This window comes from Haliotis asinina, chromosome 1 (genome assembly GCF_037392515.1).
Source record: "Haliotis asinina isolate JCU_RB_2024 chromosome 1, JCU_Hal_asi_v2, whole genome shotgun sequence".
NCBI lineage: Eukaryota > Metazoa > Mollusca > Gastropoda > Lepetellida > Haliotidae > Haliotis > Haliotis asinina.
In genome coordinates this window covers 77,881,199-77,903,502 of record NC_090280.1, presented here as the reverse complement: position 1 = coordinate 77,903,502, position 22,304 = coordinate 77,881,199, and the positions used below count along the sequence as shown (strand labels likewise).

The 22,304-nt window shown below is 37.1% G+C and overlaps 1 protein-coding gene across 2 annotated transcripts in view; it reads right to left on the bottom strand.

Moving 5' to 3' along the window:
* LOC137297667 (uncharacterized) overlaps positions 1 to 22,304 on the bottom strand; it is a 115,305-nt gene that overhangs the window by 68,672 nt on the left and 24,329 nt on the right. For both annotated transcript variants that reach the window (XM_067829581.1, XM_067829589.1), the window contains exon 4: positions 19,187 to 19,287. The gene's annotated coding sequence lies outside the window, so the exon portion shown is untranslated. The remainder of the gene's footprint in view (positions 1 to 19,186; positions 19,288 to 22,304) is intronic.

The window sequence follows — 22,304 nt, the reverse complement described above, 5'->3', positions numbered from 1 at the left end:
AAGACATTACAAAATCCTGTCATGAAATTTCAAAGGCTTCAACAGATGACAAAACAAGCTTGATGATCTGTGGGACACAGCTGACATGTCTTTCAGTTATAATTGACTTGAAGAAGAATTGTCAAAAATGAACAGTCTTATATACATCTTGACAGTTGGTAGAATTTCAATAAGTATATTTTTGGTTGCTTAAACAGTGTGTCTAAAGTTTCATCATAGGATAGTGTTACACAATTAAGTTACATTAAAACAGAATTCATTCATAATCATCATTTTTATTCTTGGTAACGATGAGAATGGGAAAAGAAGGATTTGTTTGAAATGACATGATTCCATGTGTCCAGATAGCGAGATCAAACAAGCAAAACGTGAATATCAAGTCAAAGCAAAACTTTTTCATTTACATATATCAAAAAAAACAACAATCAACAGTAATAACAGTGAATCATCATAACATAACAGTTTACTGATAATACATGGAAGGTGGAACGCAGGTTACCATTTGTCAGGTTGTCTTGGACGTAATCACGTAGCTCGTGGCACTTCAGGTGGTAAGTTAGATGAAAAATGTAAATCGATGACAAAAAGTCTCTATTTTGCCAACTGCCTATTCTTTTCTTAATTTTAAATGCCCTAAAAGCAAATGACATTGCGTCAAACTTATGCTGTCTCCCGAAAGTAAACTTCCGGACGGTATCACATAACTTAGATCACGTGGCAACTTGCATTGCGACAGATAGTTGGGGTCGATTTATAAGAGTTATATACAATACAATTACAGTGTTGTTTACCTTAATCCTACTTATCATGTGTTTTCATTACTGATGAGATGATCTCACACCCACCAAATCCTAATGAACAACCCAAGTGACACACGTCCCTAGTGTTTTGATGGCCAATTAATCAATTCACATCCAATGCTTTCCGATAGATTACGAGTGAAATCACATAGTCGTATATGGTACTGTAGTGACATGACACATACACATGCACAGATCTCTCAGTCCGGATAACTGAATCATTTTTCAATGGAAATAAATAGGAAAGGTTTGAAAATTTGCTATCATAGTCTGGAAGCGTGGGGTCTTGCTGGAAACATAATAAAGAAACCTAGCCAAGATTAGCCTTCAAACCGTAACACCTAAAACAAAGTTTGTTAAAAGAAACACTGAGGCAACAATCAACAGTGTCCTGTATCAGTAGTGTCTTTGCCCGAACATAAACTGTTGACACTTTGAAACTATTCTGAAGACACACTGAACCTCAGAATTTGGACATTAATGCTGCTTGGATGACAAATTATACAACAGCATGTACAGCACAGTTAGCAATTTTGCCAAAATACTTAAGGCAGAAACAGATGATGTAAAGTCAGTTTCAAAATGAAAGTCTACAATGTTAGACATGGTATCGTAAGAATTTAGATGAAAACAATAACAATGTTCAAATATATAGATCAAATATACTGGGAGTTTAAAAAATACAAAATACAATAGAAAACATGTACAGGTTTTCAGAGCTTTGGCAATGGGAATGTCAGTTTACATATTTGTGAAAAACTGTGATCCTTTACTGTCAAGCAATAACACTGAATTTATCTTTTGAAGAAATGTGACTTTGGTCAATGACATTTCTACAACTACTAAATATGTATGAAAGGTGGCTTTAGTATTTGAGTATGACTATTTTACTGGCAAAAATACATTTACAGGGGAGCTTCTTTCCTTATAATCTTACTGTCAAGTATGGCTCAACCTGGCACAGCAGTGTGAGTGAAATAGCAAAATAGGGACATACAGCATGGAAAGTTAAAACTTTTTCTCAAAATACCCACTATAAAATCATTGGTTCCCTATCCCTGATCCACTTCACAGCATCCAACTGAACTGCTGGAATCAAGCAACAATAATTACCAAGGATGAAGGAATTATCTATGCCTTTTCAGACGATGAATTTCCGATGTACATGTCAACCAATTGTCAGCACAACGGCCCAAACTGAAATTAAAAAGTTCCTACTTCAAACATCTACTTTTAATGTTGAGGTGTTAAACTTTGCTGGGATTCAAACCATGGACCTGATCATAAGCTGGATGTCTTGTCCAGATGACCAAAGAGGTAAGGATGTCACCTGTGGGATGACTCCACATCCTGTTACATTAATATGGTTGAACCTTAAGTGATGCTGAATTGAGTGTTCTTTTTGCACTGACAATTTATATAGTGAAGTCCATTGACATAAGACACCCTCAAACATATGAAATTGTTGCATTGAATACAAATGCACACAATGCAAAGTATATGCAAAACCAAGAAAACACAAACTTTAAAAAAAAACACTTCTGGTCTTTGAATGTCATTTAGAAGTGAAAATACATAAGAATGAAGATTTTTATGGATATCAACTTCTTTATGAGAGAACACAACGTTTCGGAGTTAATGCTTACTCCTTCATCAGGTGATTGAGAAAGGGATACAGAGGTGTATTTATATGTACAGGTAAAACAATAACAAAGTAACAAGTGGAATGAGTTAACGAAAGCTAGTATAAACAAGCACTGATAGGAAGCCGATAGTTAAGATAACAATGATGGAAGCCAATGGTAATGCATTACAGTTGATTGGATATGTTTACATAACATGATTGGGGATAAGGGTGGAAGCCAATGGTGATACATTACGCATGATAGGATGATGTACATAACACACGATAGGGGGTGAATGTCTTTCTGAGGTGGTCCAGTTCATTGTTTAGGGCATCGGGGTGGCAGAGGGCTTTGGCACGTCTGGTAAGGGTGGCGATGATAGCTTGCTTGATCTGATCTGATACCATGCCACTGTTAAACATGGACACTACATCCACTACAACTCCTGCCACCACCCTCAGATCAAGCAAGCTATCATCGCCACCCTTACCAGACGTGCCAAAGCCCTCTGCCACCCCGATGCCCTAAACAATGAACTGGACCACCTCAGAAAGACATTCACCACACTCAACGGTTACCCTCCCCAGCTCGTCACAGCCACCATCAACAAGACCCTTAAGGACCGAGAACCCCGCCCCAAACCTTCTCCATCACCCATCAGAGTAACCATACCCTACCTTGGCCCCATCAGTCATCAAATATCACGCCTCATCAAGACCAAAGCCAGCATCGATGTCACCTTCTCCAGTGGCAAGACCATCAAGACCTACCTAAAAGCCAACGGTAAAGGACCCAGCGGTGAACACCCTAACCCGAGAGGATGCATCTACCAGATCCCTTGCAACTGTGGCGACCTATACATTGGAGAAACGCTGAGACCAATCAACACCAGAATGAAGGAACATCAGACCTCAGTCAGGAAACTCGACCAGAAATCGGCCATCTCTGAACACATACTCAAGAACCCTGAACACTCAATTCGATGGGAGGACACTAGGATACTATCTACCAACAACAACAACTGGCGCCAAAGGAAACTGCAAGAGGCCATCGAGATCCGGAGACAGAAACCAGCCATCAACCGCGACCAAGGAGTGTACCTACCAAGTGCCTGGGACTTATTGATAAATTAATCTCATCTACCTGTGTACATTCTATCTATGTAATTCATGTATAGCCTATCTACCCGAGTACATACTTGTGTTTGTACATCACCAATCCTCATGTAAACATGCTCACCCCCTATCGTGTGTTATGTACATCATCCTATCATGCGTAATGTATCACCATTGGCTTCCACCCTTATCCCCAATCATGTTATGTAAACATATCCAATCAACTGTAATGCATTACCATTGGCTTCCATCATTGTTATCTTAACTATCGGCTTCCTATCAGTGCTTGTTTATACTAGCTTTCGTTAACTCATTCCACTTGTTACTTTGTTATTGTTTTACCTGTACATATAAATACACCTCTGTATCCCTTTCTCAATCACCTGATGAAGGAGTAAGCATTAACTCCGAAACGTTGTGTTCTCTCATAAAGAAGTTGATATCCATAAAAATCTTCATTCTTAAAACACTTCTGAACAAATAATTAGGTCAACACCAATGACTTTGCAAGGTTTGGAATACTATAAAAAAAACCTTTCAGAAGAAATTGTTCACAAACTGCATACAACAACAGTGCAGGGTTTACATTCCCAAAATACGATATCGCCCCTCAGATGGACAGTTCTCACATGGACAATTAAATTTTCATGTACCAAAGGAAGTTCTACTTGGTGTCTTGATGGTGTCACGTGCTACAAGCAATTCTGCAAGCTGCAAGCACATCACCCTGGCCATCATCCATTATCCATGGGTAGATTGTTAATCGTGTTTAATAATCTATAGGATAAAATCAAATATTCATACTGTGTGTATGTCGCATGACATGCTGTTCTTCATGGAACACATTGGCTAGAATCAGACACACTGGAGAAGTATAATTTCATGTAAACAGTTATAAACACATTTTTGGGGTATGTTGTCTTGATACTTCGCAAGCATATGTTTATCATAGATAGTCATATGTTATATGATTTTTTTTCAGCTGCTTTAGCAACATAGTGAAGATATGAATGGCTAACTTTTTACACCATTATTTGTTTCTAAATCAACAAAACATTTAGAAAATGTTCAAACTGAAAAACTGAAAAACATTGAATGTGTGACTGTGAAACGATAATTAGTTACTATATTTTTAAGACTTACTGCTGAAATATGTAGGAAGCACCTCTAATAGTTAGGCATGAGTATATTTCATGAATAAAGACTATGGGGAATTGGTTTTCATAACAAAATAATCCAGACATACATTTTAACCATACATCTATACAAGATTTTGTCTTGTCAAAACCTTTCAAGTTATATTAACAATTCAGTCACATCAATACATCTAGCATTTTTTCCACATTTGGCATTCTATGTGAGCCAGTGAGGTGCCTAATCATCATCCTTTCCCCTCTGGCTTTACTGCCTGCCTTGACAGGTGATATCAGAATGGTATTGGTAAATTCAGTCTAGTTTTACACAGGACATCTAGACACCTTTGAGGTGAGATGGTTGGTTATTTAGCGACATTCTCACAGTATTCCAGCTATATCGAGGTGGTGTGTAAATAACCAAATTTAGACCAGACAATCCAGTGATCAACAGCATGAGTATGAATCTGCACAGCTGAGATATGATGACACGTGTCAGCCAAGGCAGTAAGTTATCAGCAGGTATCAGCAATTCTTCACCTCTGTCAGACAATCATATGACAATGACAATCATATGTCAGTAAAACACAATGACAACCATGTTTCTACACATCAGATCATCATTTGAAAAGAATCCCATGACCATATCAGATTACCAGCTATCAACAAATCAATGACATTCATTGTCAGACATACGTCAAAAAAACTCAATGACATCACTGTCTGACAATCAGCTTTCAACAAATCAATGACATACTACATTAGACAATGATGTCAAGACAATTTCCAAAATGAAATTTCACATGTGAAGTACACATAGGGATAAACTATAAAAACAAATTATTAATAAGTCAGTGAGATATTATCAGTGTCTTAGTAACAAATAGCTTCCATTTTAGGGAAGGCTGTTCATAATGTTAATGGCCTCACCTCAGACGTCTGTCAGAATAAACTCCACTTTACAGGAGACTCTAGAATTCAATTTCCCTTTAAATGGGATTTGCCCTCCACCTTAAAGGAGACTAAAGACTTAAATGATCATCTACCTTACATGGGCCTACATAATGACTTCCACCTTGAACTGACAACACAAAGATCTCCACCTCAGAGGGGGCTAAAGAATGACCTCCTCCTAACATGCAACTGGGGCTACACTATGATCTTATCTTGAAGGAGACTAAAGAATGCTATCAACCATCTATTCAGTACCTTACATGGGACTATATAATGTCATCCACCTCGGAAGATGATATAGAATGCCATCAAACATTTGGCTGACTACACAAAGACCTCTCCAAAAAATGAGGCTAAAGAATGACCTGTACCTTACAGGAGTCTCCATAGAATGACATCAACTATACAAGTACTCAGGCTTATATCCTATTTGTTAGGATCTACGATCATGATGTTAATAACTTGATCATCTGGTTCACACACAACTACCTCTATGTCTGGCTTAATGCTGTTTATGGCATGTAATGAATGTTGGAATGACAGGGCTTGAAAAGGTAGAAATGTATCATGTAAACATTCTATATCAGATGTTTGTGAAGTACTCGGTAACATAAGAGGAAACTGAAGATATAGTTCAGTCCATCAACAGTTTGGTCAAGCATGCCTCCAAGGAAAGAGTGATTGATAAATCTTTCAGGGATAACAATTGGTGATGCTGAGACAAGACTCTTCACATCTTTTCATCAGGAACAACTACATAGTTCTGCATACAAAAAGGCTATTGTATGTCATAAAATATGCATAGCTTCTTTCCAGATAATTGACAGTATGTCATAAAAATCATACATTATTAAAAGGTGCAGTAAGTCTGATGGCTTTCAACATCCATCATGATAATGTAAAATAGCCATCATGGAAGATGATTGGATACATTAAAAATATGTTAAAATTAGTGAGTGAGCAAGTATGGTTTTACACATAATATATTGTAAAATTGACTGTACACATTGTATCCATGTGGGGAATCGAACCCTGTGCTTCAGTGTGATGAGTGAATGCTTTAACCACTAGGCTACCCTACCACCCCAGGGGTTTCAAAATCATGTTCAAGACAATTTCCCTTACAATGATACCAGACTGCAAGTGTATGTGGGTGGGTGCCTTTACCAGTATGGACTGTTTTTCATAATGTCAGCCCAAGGAGATACAATGTTGCTGTTTTGAAAAGGATACCATACACGAGAAAGATTATGTAGAGGTTACAATATCTGCTTGTTGGTGAGTGTTTGAACCCCTACATGTCACTGTTGATGTCACACTTGCCCATTACAGTACATTACAACTTTGACATCATCATAAAGGTCACTGCTGATGTCACACTTGCCCCATACAGTACATTACTACTTTGACATCATCACAAAGGTCACTGTTGATGTCACACTTGCCCCATACAGTATTTTAACCCTTTGGCATCATCACAAAGGTCACTGTTGATGTCACACTTGTCCCATACAGTACATTACTACTTTGACATCATCACAAAGGTCACTGTTGATGTCACACTTGCCCCATACAGTACATTACTACTTTGACGTCATCACAAAGGTCACTGTTGATGTCACACTGGCCCCATACAGTACATTGCTACATTGACGTCATCACAAAGGTCACTGTTGATGTCATACCTGCCCCATGCAGTGCATTACTACTTTGACGTCATAACAAAGGTCACTGTTGATGTAACACTTGCCCCATGCAGTGCATTACTACTTTGACATCATCACAAAGGTCACTGTTGATGTCACACTTGCCCCATACAGTACATTGCTACATTGATGTCATCACAAAGGTCACTGTTGATGTCATACCTGCCCCATGCAGTGCATTACTACTTTGACATCATCACAAAGGTCACTGTTGATGTCACACTTGCCCCATACAGTACATTGCTACATTGACGTCATCACAAAGGTCACTGTTGATGTCACACTTGCCCCATACAGTACATTAACCCTCTGACATCATCACAAAGGTCACAGTTGATGTCACACTTGTCCCAGCAGTACATTACTACTTTGAAGTCATCACAAAGGTCACTGTTGATGTCACACTTGCCCCATACAGTACATTAACCCTCTGACGTCATCACAAAAGTCACTGTTGATGTCACACTTGCCCATTACAGTACATTACAACTTTGACATCATCACAAAGGTCACTGTTGATGTCACACTTGCCCCATACAGTACATTAACCCTTTGACATCATCACAAAGGTCACTGTTGATGTCACACTTGCCCCATACTGTACATTACTACTTTAATGCCATCTGATGGAACAGTTAAAACTTGAATAATCTGTCAAAAAATATCTTCTAAACTGTTACATTAGAAAGAGATAATTATGCATAATGTTTCAGTGTGCTTTCTGTTTAAATTGTTAGGCAACAGTTAGTCAAATCCTTAAACTGCAAATATAGAATGGTTTGTTCATAGTACTGCATGTATATCTGCTTTCTATTCCATGTTACCATACCAAATGCTTTACAATACAAGGTTTAAGAATATGAAACAAGAAATCAAATCCTGATACATAGTAACATACCTTGAAATCATGCTGCAAAAATTACTCATGGAGTACAACATAGACATGAATAGAATCATTAATCTTTTGTCCTACTAGAGATAAAATATTTAAAGTAACTACACAATCAGGAATATACTAAACATTACAGTGGAGATAGGATGTGTGTTTAATGACAGAAATGTTATGATCAATGAGAGAAGTAGCCACCTTGCATAGTTTAACACCTTCTATCTGGTTCACACATTACATTTATAAATACATATAGAAACAATGTGCGTGTTTATATTGCCTAGGTGAAAGCAAATTTTTTTAGAGAATATGTGAAAAGAAATTCTGGTTAAAACACTTGAAGCTTTTAAATCATGTATCATAGACTCCGAAACTAAGTGATGGACTTAGGGTTAAAATGATTAAACAAGACCATTGTGGAGCAAATTATGTTCGCTGGTTTCGATCTGCCACCAAACATCAAAATCAACAAAGCATGGAAGGAATTATTGATTTGAAAAACGCATTAGGAGAATCTGTCTTTGGGAGCTGATGAACCGTTTGCACATCTATTAAGGCAGAGATAATGTGTCTTGTACTAAAGCACTGCTACCCACTGTCCCTTGTGTGTCAACATGGCATCATACAAAAAGTCCTGATTAGCAATGGTGGCAACAAACAATCCTGATATTTAAACACTCTGGATAAACCTCTTGAAAAGTGATAGCAGTAAAAGGTTGAAGAGAGTCATCTCATGTCTTAAACATAAACTCAAACTGGATGAACCCTCCTTGTGAGCAGTGAAATATGAGAAATGTAATCATCAAATCTTTCCTTGGCATTTGAAGTTGTAAGAACATGAATACACAGCACTTCAAAAACAAAAGTGCATATCGACTGCTGTGGTTTAAAATGCATAAATCCAAACAAATCCTTCTATGTCTTTCTTTTCAGTATGTACACTGATATAGTGACGTGATCAAATGTTCACTCAAGTGCAATGCACATTTCATAATGAAACATGTACAGCATCATATGGCTCAACATGTATTGCATTCAAAGAGTTATCTATGCAATAGGTGCCATATTTCATGAGCTGTTACTGAAAGTGGTCCAGTACAAAGGTTACTACAAAACATTTATTTCAATGCAAGATGCAGGTTAGAATTGATCTTCAGCAATCCATGCTTGTTGCAGCAGGTGGGTTCATTTACTGGGGGGTTAATTGGTTCAGCTGGGAGGCCCAGGTCATGTTCACTGTCTTGGTTGATTGTAATCCAGTGGCATAGATCAATGAAGTAATATGAGTTTCTGCATGACAGTTGTCATGGAACAATATTGTTGTATTGTATGACTTGTGCCATGAAGCAGTATGACTGTTTTGTATGACAAGGTTCATGAAGCAATGTGGCTATTGTATATCAACATCATGAAGCAATATGGCTATTGTATATCAACATCATGAAGCAATATGGCTATTGTATATCAACGTAATGAAACAATATGGCTGTATTGCATGACAAGGTTCATGAAGCAATATGCCTTATAACTGCATATCAACATCATGAAGCAATATGACTATTGTATATCAAGGGTCATGAAGGAATATGACTGTGCTGTATGACAAAGGTCATGCAACAATATGACTAACGGTCATGAAGCAGAATGACTTTTGTATGACAAGGTCATGAAACAATATGACTAAGGATCATGAAGCAGTATGACTGTACTGTGTGACAAGGGTCATGAAAAAATATGGCTGTGTTATATTTCAAGAGTCATGAAAAATAAAATTATTGTAGGATGAGGGTCATGAAGCCTGTTTAGTTGACTTGCAACATCTGCTACACTGGTTTGTGGTTTAATATGAATAAGGGCTATAACTGAAAATTGAGTTATGAAATGCTCCTGTTGTCACGGACGGAAGGACCTACAAAACATATAAAATACACCTTAGCTGAAAGAACTAACAAAATGTTCTATTTCTACACATGAGCATTAATAAAATATGACCCATTTTTATGCTATAAGACTGTGTTGAACACAACACACTGGTCATTCATGATATGGAAACCAAACACGTCATGGTTATAATTTCATTAACTGAACCATCTAAAGTGTCACCCATCAACTACCAACACTGCTGCTACTTTTGGCAGTAATTTATTGATGGTCATATGGGGGCACTAAAATACATTATTAATAATCATGTCCAAAACCTTGGTCAAACAATTTCTGTGGTCCAACATACACAAAGTTTTCAGAAACCTTTCACTGTTAAATCCTAAGCCAACAGTAATGGTGACATCAGTATTTAGTGTATCCTCCCCTCGCACAGGTAACTGCTGCAACCCTCCTGCTCATGCTGGAAATCAAAAGCCGAAAGCACTTCACTGGAATCCTCTGCCATTCCTCGTGAAGAGCCTGGGCTAATTCCTGTAGATTTTGAACAGGTAGATCTCTTACTTGCATTTGACGCCCCAGATGGTCCCATAATGGTCAGTTTGGATGAGATCTGGGCTTTTTGCAGGCCAAGGTAATCTGTCAACTGCGTTGTACTGCAAGTATGCGATAACAGCTCTAAAACGATGGGGTCTAGCATTATCATCCATAAATACTGGCCGACTGGCGAGGGGGTGGTTATCAAAATGCGCAAGAGCAGCAGCTTCCAGTACCTCCTGTTGGTATCTCTGACCATTGAGTGTCCCTTGAATGGTGATAAGATTCAGCTTACAGTCATAGGAGATATACCCCCACACCATTACAGAGCCACCGCCAAATGGTTCAGCTGCATGGATCATCCGCTGTTGATAAGTCTCATTACTCCTTCTCCAAACTCACCAACGGCCACCAGTAACACGAAGAAGAAAGCGTCTTTAATTGGACCAATGGATCCTGGACCATGTCCTCAGACTGTGGTTTTGCTGTTGACTACACCACGCAAAACGTTGAGCCTTGTGTCTATCAGTGAGTTAGGGACGTCTGATTGGACGACGTGCACAGACCTGAGCCTCCTTCGGATGGTGCTGGTTGAGAGACGAACATCCACTCTCCATTGTTCTCTGAGATCTTTGGCGTTGGTCATGGGCCTGTGTCTCACTAGGCAAACTAGGGCACGGTCATCACAGGGAGTGGTCTTTCTTGACCTTCCTGATCGTGGATGATCCTTGACGTAACGAGTGGCCGCACGTTTCCTTACAAGGCGACTAATGACAGTGTGACTGATATTCAATCTGGACGCAATGCTGCGAAAGGAAAAACCAGCTTCATGCATACCAATAATCTGCCATGTGGTATTTTCAGAAGCCTACGCCTCGGCATGTCCAAAAAAGTTCAATTTCAGCACTGTTCACTTATTGATGAGTCGATAACAAAGCAATGAGAACACTTCATTTCACCTTTTTATACCCGTCAGTCACTTGTACCATGACAGAACTTAAGCATGAAAAGCATGAATTTCATAGCTGGTTGACCCTGTTTTGATCCTTTTTTGTTACAATTGCCAATTATTTTGGTGGTGCTTATTTAATGCTTATGTGTACATATATATAGTTTCCTAGAGATTTAAAGCCCTTTCCCACACAAGGAAATCAAGCTTCTGAATGATACATCTTGAAGTTCATTGCATAAATACATACAGAACCATCTTGAATGCATCAGATCTTGCTTTCACTTCTTTTCACGCAGTTGAAAATCAGTTCAAATTGAAATGCATGTTGATAGAATATCATCATTACAACTAGAACTGAAAAAAGAAAACCTCAGAAAATACAATGCACTGACATCAAACCCATCTGCACCTAAATGCCACTCCTTCAGTGACAGTACTTTGGAAATCTTTCCAATCGTTGATCATATTTTTGTTTCAAATGTTGGATTAAATTATAAAATAACTTAGCTCAGCTACACCATGACCACAGTTCTGCCCTGATCATATTTTCCATGATCTCAAGAACCTTCATATATTGCACCTCTGTTTCCAGAAAAGTGGACCTAATAACTTACAACATATGTACAGTGACTTTGGCACTGAATTACATTATTAAATCATCACGTAGAAATTATGCATCCTTCAGAATATTTCTCATTCTATGATTATATGATACCAGCGATGACGACCCTGAATCAAATGAAAGTGGAGTCATGCCTTGCCCAAAGCAATTCTCAAGCACTGAAGGTGCGAGTTGAGGGTGAGCTTAAGAGGGGGATCTGGACCCTTTTGACCGTGGATGTCTAGGGGGGGGCCTCCCCTACGAAAATAGATTTAGTCTGTTGGAAATATGCAATTTCTGGGCATACTTAACAAGATAATTCTTAACTCAAATGAACATATACAAATGGCTGTTTACTAAAATTCTTTCAAAAACTTACATATATATTTGTATTACTAAAAATTGGAGTTTTTTTACAGACAAATCGGAGAGTGGATTTTGTGTTTGAAAATCGGAGCAACTCCTTCAAAATAGGACTGGTTGGCATCTCTGTGATACCAATGTTTTAAGAATGATCTTTCATGTAGCAACATATGTAAATCAGAATAGCAAGTTTTAGTATATGAGGACTGGTTTCACATCAAAAGTTTAGATTCACTCAAAGCACTCATGACATGTTATGAATATACACAATATGTGGTTACACAAAAGACGAATTTCTCCAATACATTAGGGGAACCAACTGCAAACCATAAGTATATAAACTGCACAAGGATCATGCATCAAATTGCTAAAAAGCATGTAACATTATTGTGAATGTGAACAGCTGTGTTTTGTTGTCAAGTTTTGAAAAGAATTTGACAATTTTCACTGAATTTCATCATGTACTGAACTCATGGCAATAAGCTTTTCAACATTCCAAATTTGCTTTACAATACATCAGTTCATGTGTAAACCGTACCTTTTAACAGAAAGGAATATTTTGCAAAATCTAGTTTAGGACAGCTGACTGAAGTAAGAGGCTACATTCACACTAGTGAGTCTAAAGTTTTGATGGGTAGTATATTTAAAAACTAAAAAATCTTCTAGTTCTCATGGCAAGACTTTAAGGAAAACATCAAAGTGTATGACAGTGATAAAATAGAATGACTCATGCTTCCTAGGAGTGGTCACTACTGAAGTAGCGAGATTACATTTGACTAAGGAGATAACAGTAATGGCAGATAACAGTATGAATGAATGTAGTAGTTACCCAACTGTTCAGTGAAAAGTAAAACACGTTGAAGGAGAAATCCCTTGGCAACAAAAGCCTCAAATCACAAAAGGTGTCCTTCACTCTGTGTACTTACCGGAACCAATTCACTGACTAGTACTGTAGTGAGTTGGTTCCAAATCACCTTGATTGTATCTGTGTAATAGTTAAAGATTATCCCAACTACACAATGCTGCACAGGGTCATGCAGGATACTGTCAATAACATCTAGGTCTGGACTTGACAGGAAGAATGGGCTAATAGAAAAGTCCCAGCGATTCATCTGTACCTTAGTCTGCAGTAACATACCACAGTACCATCACACCAGCTACACAAATAAACACAACAAGACCCATATCATCACACAAATATATCACCTATAAAACTACACCAAGACATCACATATACAGATACACAAAGACATCACCTGTATTATCACAAAAATACATCACCCATACACCTACACCAAGACATCACCCATATTATCACACAAATACATCACTTATAAAACTACACCAAGACATCACCTATACAGATACACAAAGACATCACCTATATTATCACAAAAATACATCATCAACTATACAGCTCCACCAATACATCACCCATATTATGACACAAATGCATTACCCATACAGTTACACTAAGACATCACCTATATTATCACACAAGACATCAGCTAAACACTACACCAAGACATCACCTATATTACTGCACAAAAGACATCAACTATACAGCTATACCAATACATCACATATATCATCACATAAGTACATCACCCATACAGTTACACCAAGACATCACCTATATTGTCACACAAAAGACATCACCGATACAACCACACCAAGACATCACCCATGTTATTACACCAAGACATCACCTATATTATCAAACCAAGACATCACCTATACAACTAAACCAAGACATCAACTATACTGTCACACAAAGACATCACCTATACAGCTACACAGAGACATCAAAAATACTATCACACAAAGACATCACCTATACTATCACACAAAGACATCACCTATACAACTACACCAAGACATCACATATATTATCACCACATATCATCACTAACACCAGATCACACCATCGACACCCACATCAAACGTCCCCAAATCACTCATGTTATCATCAAGGTAAAGCATACATACATCAATCCATAATTAAAGGATTTAACTGTCAACTTACATCCCAACAAATAAATGGCTTCTCCTGTAATATATTCGTAACAATGGGTTACACGTCAGAAAACCCATTTTGTGCGACAGTGAAATATTACTCATCTGCAACAGATGTCTAAGCAACAAAATAATGAAAGGTATTGACGGAAGCAGAACAAAGAGGACAAAGAACATTCACCTATCTTCCCCTTCCTCTTCAACCGGAGTTAGAAACTGAATGTGAAACTTGGACTTCCGTCAGAACAGGACACAAGTAAAACGTAGCTATACACCAACCGTCAAGAGGGTCAGTATAGCTATATACGCAACACTCTGTTGTCACACCCTGTTGTCAGGTGGCGGTCAAAGTCTTATCTCGATTTCGTAGTTTAATGCCTGTATGAAACTGTGAGATTGTAATTGTGTTAGGGAAGTCACTGTTAGTTTCAGCATACATAAACACAGGTCTCAAGGGGCCAGCTACTTATAGTAATAATATTCATTGTCATTGCTTCTGAAATGGAGTGAATCAATCATATTTTGGACACCCAGGAAACAATGAGCAGAAGGATGGCAGAAAAAATATTCCATTACGTAAGAGTCATAATCTGAGTTATTAGTGAGTGAGTGAGTTTAGTTTTATGACGCACTCAGCAATATTCCAGCTATATGACAGCTGTCTGTTAATAATCGAGTCTGGACCAGATAATCCAGTGCTCAACAGCATGAGAATCGATCTGTGCAACTGGGAACTGATGACATGTGTCAACCAAGTCAGCGAGCCTGACCACCCGATCCCATTAGTCGCTTCTTATGCCAAGCAGAGTCCCATTTTATGGCAAGCATGGGTAGCTGAAAGCCTATTCTACCCCAGGACCTTCAGTTGTTATACTTATAAATAATGACAGTAGATAACAATGTAATAATGCCAGTCTTATGTAACATTATAGATATAACGTGGGGTAGATATAACTGTTTCAGTAATAGTGAGTGAGTATGGTTTCATGCCACTTCTAGTAATATTCCAGCAATATCATGGTAGGGGACACCAGAAATGGGATTCACACACTGTGTTTTAGCAATACCAGTCTCAGGATATGCACTGTTACAGCTATAAATACTGATAACAGACAACAATTATTCAGCAGACATACCTCTACACCATCACCCCTAAAACTTCTGGCAAATATCCAAATCCAAAATCCATAAAAGTCTAACTAAGCTACCCAAACTCGAATCTCCTTCAGGCTGCTTTCAGTCAGATCATCCTTCTTTCAATCAAACACCAAATACAATGCCATCGTAATACCACTGTCAGTCATATTATCTCGCTGTCTATCCCATAATACCATTGTCTATCACATAAGGCCACTTTCTATCACATAACACCACTGTCTGTCACATAACATCATTGTCTATCAAATAATACTATCACATTACATAATACCACTTTCTATCACGTAATACCACTTTCTATCGCATAATACCACTGTCAATCACATAATACCACTGTCAATCACATAATACCATCACCTAATACCACTGTCTATCACATAATACCACTGTCAATCATATAATACCATCACATAATACCACTGTCTATCACATAATACCACTGTCAATCACATTATACTAACACATAATACCACTGTCTATCACATAATACTACTGTCTATCACATTATACCACTGTTTATCACATAATACCACTTTCTATCACATTATACTACTGTCTATCACAATATACCACTGTCTATCACATTATACCACTGTCTATCACATAATACCACTGTCCATCTCATCATACCATCACATAATACCACTGTCAATCACATAATTTGACTTCACGTCATGATATCCTAATAGGATGGATTTATGTTCAATGATGATCTCAACTTGATGTTTTACCAATTACCATCATACACTTTGTGTGCTGGCAAATGGGTGCCTAACATAGGGTGTGGGTTCGAATACCAGATGGGACTAAAGCCAATGAAAGAACAAGTATTTGCACTTTAGTGAGAAAGTGTAATCCCAAATATAACATGTAATACATTTGACCACTTTCTAAATGGCACTGTTTCATACCATCAAATAGCAGAAATGCCAAACACAAAATGTTGCAAATAGTAGTTTCATTGATAAAAGAGAAATTTGACCATAAAATTCGCACTCAAGTAAAAACTTAAAATCATGATGGATTCTGAGGAAGATTATATGATACTAATCAAGAGTAAAGCTTGAATTTCACATAACTCAAACTGCAGATTTCCACACTATCACCATTACATTTCTTCTTCTTGCCACTGTCTGGCGAAAATGTACTTAATCGACAAAAACATATGGTTTTGTCTGTACATGTATATCCAAATATAAGTGAATTTTCTTCAAATTTGTCAAATTTCTAGTGCAATTGTATTGGTGTACTTCGAGACTAAAATTCTCAGGGACTACCATGCAATTGTACAGGTTGGCATCTCTGATAAAGATGGAATATTGTTCTCTTCAGCATCAAACAACAAATCAGTCAGTTGTATGTAACGATATAGGACACCTAATGGATACAAAAGCAGACGTCAACATTTTGTGGAAAAGCTGCAGGACTCGGAACATTTACCCTTACTAATGTGTATAATTTATCACTTATTCTCACATTGAATATATTTTGTTTTACACCATGAGGTTTATTCTGCAAGTCAACAGATCTTTTTCACCAACCTTTCGACAACCAAGATGCATTTATGCAATGAGACACCCCTCTAATTTTGACCAATATTAAACACCAACAGTATCGCCTATAACTACATGTTCACCAAATTTTAACACATTTTGAAAGAAAATACCCAAGTAATAGCCCTAAGTACTGTCTGGTGTCTCTCTCACAAGAATCTTAGATACGCAGCCTTCATATTTTGATAACACTCACAAACAACATGAATATACCATGAATTTGACATGTTCTATGCTTCTGAGCAGTAGTCACTGCAGATGATGCATGTGATACCTGTAATCAATGGGTACATATAGTATAACCAGGACATATAGATCTGTAAGGAAACAGGAAAAGCTGAATAGGATATGGGTAATTTTCCACAGTGTTTTCATAATAGCATTGTTGTTTTGTTAAAAAATTATTTGTGCACAAACTGAATGGGTTAATAGAGGTTTACTTTTCATATTTACAAAAGCATGTCGTTTACAGTTGTGATACACTTCTAAATCTGCTGCTTCAGCATGGCAGAAGTACTGGTGAGTGAGTGAGTGAGTGAGTGAGTGAGTGAGTGAGTGAGTGAGTGAGTGAGTGAGTGAACATCTGTTTACCCCTTATGTATGACCCACAAGCCGACAAGCCAAGAAATATACTCTGTTCAAACATACAGTCAGGAAAACTCAACTGCTATATTTCCTCGACATTAAATAAGCCATGAAATAATTCACTGCATACCAGTGAGCTTCATAGTTGTAAGTAAACAGAATTCAGCATTCATTACTCCACACGACACATTGAGATTACAAGATATTAAAACTCATAGATTCGGCTGGCAATTTTGCAGTCAATGACACTGTCATAGAACTTGGATTTGATTCCCCGCACGGATACAATTGGTGAAGTATTGCTAAAAGTGGCATTACACTAAACTCACCCACTCACTGACAAAATATAAGTTCTTTCAAGCACTTATTCATGATTCTCTGTTGTCAAACAGGATTTTAACAACATATTGAAAGTCAATCTACAGCAGACGTATAGTAATTTTGCTGAGTACTATGGGCTAAATATCAAACGGTCAAAGGGATATATGTCAAACTAAATGGGAATTCATTCCCATTTTATGACGGGTCACAAACTGTCTGGACCAAATGCATGTGAGCTTTGCTATAACGTTCCGTGAACTTTAACATCACTGCATTACAATCCCATTATGTGGCATCATTGCATAACATCGTCCTGTATTTATCCGGGTTACAAACCTTCTTTAGTCTTAAGAGGCAACTATCAGGATCAAGTGGTAAGGCTCACTTGAGTTAGTTGACCACATGTCATCATGTCCCGTGTAGATCAACACTCATGCTGTTGATAACTTGATTGTCTGTCCAGACTCTATTATTTACCACCATATAGCTGGAATATTGCTGAGGGCGGCGTTAAACAACAAACAAAATATCTTACATCACCATAGATGAGACAGGAAAAGAAATTATGTGTTAAACTTTCCATGCACTCATCTCCAAGAACAAGCAGCACTGCCAGACTGAGTCTAGTTCTACGCTACACACAGCACTATTTCAGCATGGTGGCAGTCTGTAAATTTATAATCAAGACTGGACAACACAATCCAAGGATCAATGGCATGAGCATCATTCTGTGCGATTGGGATACGCTAACATGTGTCAAACAAGTCAGCAAGCCTAACCATTTGTTCCTGTTAGTCATCCTTACAACAAGCCTTGGGTGATCATTCCTAACCATGATCTTCAAGGCCTGAATTATAAGAAATATCCAGCATTTGAACATTCTTCAAACGAAGTCCCATATACTGAATCAAGTCAATGTTAAATTGATTTCTATGTTAAGAAATAACTAAGTGAAAATTCTCCATTCACAAAGCAAAAACGCAAAAAATCAATTCACCTTTTTCAATATTTTTGAATTCAAAGGACTTTTGTTGATGTGACGACCATCCTGCTGCTGCTGCTGATGTAGGTTGCTTTGAATGTGTATAATTCTTTGTTCTGAAATACAAATGACAAAAAATAACTCATTAAACCTAGCACAAGAGGTTATCAATATAGTCCAAATGATAACAAAAGACAAATTGCAGTCTGGTGGTAGGCTTTACTTAGGACAACAACCATTTGGTTTTAGATATCGGGATAACATCTCACAAAAACACTAATTAAAAAGGATTTACTCCAATCTATATACATATATTAAATATAAATTTTACCAGCTGTCTGTTCAGTCTCATGATATCGAGTTTAGGTTTTAATTTCATGATTAAATCATTGAACCAACAGATTTTACCATCCTCCAACTTGAAATTGGGTTTGTGATTACAAGATCATGTCAACATATGTTGAAGGTAACAGATGTCAATGAAACTTTTTGTGTTGTATTAATCAGCATGTCTTTGTATATGTTCATCTGGAAAGTTAATTTAAGATTTTATAAATCATAATTATTGCCTGCTTTTATAAACTGACTCATATTTTCAGAACATATTGGAGCATATGATATAGTGTCGTCAGATTAAGCACACATATGAGGCAACAATGAGATAACAAAGCTGGATAAGGTAACCGAGTACCCGATTTGACAGCGCTTCTCAGAAAGTCCCAATTCAAAGGGTGGTTAGGTCGTTCATAGTAACATACAGCTTAGATAATGACTTTGGCCAGATGTACATAATGGCATCTGAGTTCTTGTTAACCCTGTCAAATAGTCTCATAATTATTCATTGGTGTTATCGCTGTAAGTGATTAGCACTTCTAGTTAAAAGGCAAGGGACTGAGTTATTAACTTTATGACAAATAACATTTGTTATTTGCATAACTTATGATTTAAAGTATGATGGAATCTATCAAATACAGACTCTGTGTAATGCAGTTTTCTCCACGATCTGGACTACAGAGTCCAGGCAAAACCATTCATGGTTTAACATTAAAGCTTGCTTTATAATCCAGGCTTTCTCAGTTATGGATTATGCACTAAACTAACAGTCCTGACAATCAACTTGCTATGAGAACAATGCTCTGTAATCTTGTATAGGAATGAAAAAGAGCAATTAGATTGTTAGTCTTTAATAGTCTTGAAATTGCTATCTTATCTCCTTGGTCCTGCCTAATTTATGTAGCGTTTCAAGTCTTACTATTCAAAATTACTAGCCAATATCAATATGATTCTGAGATAATGATAAAAATACTTTTAAATTTCGATCATTAAATGAAATTATTTCTGAATTGTTAGTTTAGTTTGTTTTTTTCAATCCATCTGGTTTGTAAGAGTTCAAACATACTGAAAATAACAACACAACATAAAGAGAAAAATGCATAACAGTCCAAAATAAAAGCAACAATATCAGCTTGTCTTCTACATGCATCAGCTGGATCTTTAGATATAGTACACTATCAGTGATTAATTATTGAGAGTCAGTGATTCATTATTGAGTTTATGTTTACAAAAATATAATGGATCAATACCAAATGATAATGAAGGCCACCATGTCTGAATATTTCATTGTTCATTACAATACCACTTAGGACCACCAAAATAGTATACAAGTGATTGTGCAGTGCTATGAAAATTTGACGTGATTATTGAATAAAAGCATTTCTAGAAGTGACAAATCATTGTTTAAAAATGGTCTGGCAGAATATTAGTAACACAATCAGCCATCTGATCACACTCACAGTCTGAGTTAGCAAACAGTCTAACCACACAAATATAATTTACTTGACACAACCCCCTGGTTCAGAATCGAGACCATTTTTTGTAATTTTCGTTTACATGTATTACACATAGTTTTCAATAAGCTATATTACTCAACATTTCGTAGGGACAGTCTCAGTGTTCATGTAGGGATAAATCTGATTGGTTGCTTGGCTGGACATGAATGTTACTCTTCATTGCATGTTTTTCAAAAGTAATCATTTATATGCATATGTTCACCATGCCTTCACAAAAGTGTAAACTAACACAGTAACGCTACTGAGAGTTGAGTATTTTTCAGACTTGTACAACCAGATGAACTTAGGTTTTATTTGTCTGTCAATTTGGGAGGGAAGTAAAGCCTATGCAACAGAGGTTCTAGATATATTAGTAGGTATTACACTTCTTCCCATTCAATATATTAATACAAATAACTGCGGGTAGAACTAAGCACAACATATTGTGATAATGCAGAATTATTCTAAGCTTTTGCTTGCACACACACTCCATAATGACCATTACTTAATAAGAAGCTCAACAGACACCAGCATAATACATATTGTGATAATGAAGAATTATTCCAACTTTTCCTTGCACAAACATAGACACTCCATAGTGACCATTTAAATGAAGCTCAACACACATCAGTTCAACTACATCATATTCCAATACCAGCACATCTCCAAACATCAAGTCAGACTTCCCACCTATCTGGACATTCTGAATATTTGTACACAACATTTTGAATATCCTTATTAAGACTTAGTTCAGCTCGTTCACAAAGGAGCACTGCTTGTGTTGGAAGATAAGCAATGAGGTCACACGAGGGATGAGAATAACAGGAAGCATCTGAGTGCACATATGTTCATCAACTTCCCTAAATGTTATCATCTGAAGGAATGTCCTTCAAAGCTGATGCAGAATGTCACTGGTTCAGCTTTTAACTGTGCATTGATTGTTTCTTGTTTAAGGTGAACTCAGGGATATTAAAGCTATATGACTTAATTTCTAGATAATGAAGACTTTTAGTCTTTGAATGACATTTAGAAGTGAAGATCAAATGTGACATTTATGGAAATTAACTTTTGTAATATAAGGAGCATGATGTTTCAGAGTATATTTTTCATTCCTTGCAATGGAAAATGTGTCAGTAATATAACCATTATCTTGCAAGAGACTACAGATTTCACTACTACAAAATGAAATAAACTGAAGGATATATATGAAACATGAGTAACACTACACAAGGAATGATTGTGTTAACATGAATTTTTAAAAGAACTGTGTCACAAGTGTACATGATAAACTGCACAAATTCAAA